This window comes from Neofelis nebulosa, chromosome 14, assembly GCF_028018385.1.
Source record: "Neofelis nebulosa isolate mNeoNeb1 chromosome 14, mNeoNeb1.pri, whole genome shotgun sequence".
Classification (NCBI taxonomy): domain Eukaryota; kingdom Metazoa; phylum Chordata; class Mammalia; order Carnivora; family Felidae; genus Neofelis; species Neofelis nebulosa.
In genome coordinates this window covers 37,848,138-37,850,143 of record NC_080795.1, presented here as the reverse complement: position 1 = coordinate 37,850,143, position 2,006 = coordinate 37,848,138, and positions in this window count along the sequence as shown.

Genomic DNA, 2,006 nt, shown 5'->3' with positions numbered 1-2,006 from the left:
CTTCTTCCTTCTCTTTCTTTCTTCGTATAATTTGATGGATATAGAGATATATGCCATGGGAGGGAGCAAGTCAGGAGGAAGGGAGGACATGTTTCTAAGGTGGAGTGGTGCTAATTGACCCTAGGTGGGGGCGGTTATGGTTACTGTTATAGCAGACGTCCTGTGGAGAAAGGACTGTGATATCTAACTTGGCATTTGCTCTTTCATTTCGTTTTATTTTTTTCTGATGCCCCTAAGTCATGAAATGCTACCTGCCCTTCAGAAAATTGTTAGTCATTTGTCCCAGGCTGCAGTAATGTTTACAATGCCTTCATAATGTCAAAAGACTTTGATATAATTTTCGGTTGATCTCTACCCTGCTTCCATGACCGTTTCCTTGGGGGCATGTTCCTGCTGTCATAACACTTTCGTCTCAGCACCTAGAGTACCACTTGCCCTTGTTTCTTTGTAACAGGTCCCATACTATCACTTGTACACCGTGTGGGACCATTTTTGGTCCAAATTGCTTGCTAGAACACAAAATAGGCCAAAGAGGGGATACCACCCATTACAGACTGCTTTCAAGTGGAGAGGTGCAGTGGAGCGCCCACTGGATAAGCGTATTTGGCAGTGTGTGTGCTCATTACCCAAAGTTGTATAGCACTTTCTGCCATGCTTGCCCTCCCTGGTTGAGGCCACCTGTCAGCACTCATTGCAGGGAAAACATGTATAAGCAGTATACTGTATTCGGAGTTCAATATTGAACATGTTTAGAGATAGCATTAAATGCATCGTAGTGTTAAAACAGCATATGTGTATATGGTAAATTTGATCATTCTGCCATGTTTCAACAAAATTGATTATCCAAACTGAGTAATTACTGATAATTACTGTCTTTGACTAATATTCTGTAGGATAATCTGCTGGGTGAAAGGCTTAAAAATCATAAAATATGCAGAGAGGTTAAATAGAAAAGAGTAGAGTATGCATTGAACCAAAAAGGAGTAATTTGAAAGTTACAAAATTCTTATCGTAGGTATACAATTAGAGTAGTATGTGGTAATGTAAGTGTATTATCCTAGGATGCATAAAATCCATGACCACCATCTAGAAGCCAGGAGGGAATTCTTTGATTCTGTCTTTATTAGTTATAAAGCTATTTTCAGGAGAAATGTTTTGAAGCATTACCTGTTCCATACTCCTGATCTCTTACAGCCCTGTGCTAAGTTGACCTCAGCAAGGAGGGCAGGGAGCTGCATGGTTTTCCATTAAGTTTTTTCAGTTCATTACTCTGACTTTCAGTTAATTAACTGGTTTTGTGTCATCGCATTTCTACTTCAAACTTACAAAAGAACAGCTTTGCTTGGAATTCACATTCTAGGTAATTTTCATAGCACTGCATTAAATTATTAGATGGACTTGGAACAGATTCGGGAAACATTGAGCCTGAGGTTGTCTTTCCTTCCCCCCACTTGGCTGCTAGGATCTACAGACTTCTGGGCACATATGAGGCTTGCTTTCTGGTGGGAGTGTTGGCAGAAAAAAACAGAATAGGGCTTTCTCCACTGGGAACAAAGACGGGAGAGCTGCAGACCTTGGGGAGACTTTCACTTTGAAATTCGTGGGTTTTCTGAATGGAAGTTTGATATGGGCCCCACCAAAGTATGTCAGCTCTCCCTGGCCTCCAGTAGGCTGAGAACAGCTAAGCAGCCTGAATATTTCCTACTGCGTGAGAAGGAGAGAATTCAGGAAGACCATATCCGGAGAAGCTTCCTGCAAACTTCCTCCAAGGAATTCACAGCTCGCCTGCTTCACATTCCATCCCTGGCATTTCTGAGGTCTCATAGTAATTGCAGCATTGTTCTTAGTGTCAAACAACTGGAAACAAAGTGCACACTGCTTTAGGGGATCAGCTGCTCAGATTGTAGCATACACACACCATGGAGATTGAACCAGCCACTTCATAGAAAGAAAGAACTTAGATGCGTGCCAATGAATGCTGAGGCCCACTTCTCCCAGCCAGTCAC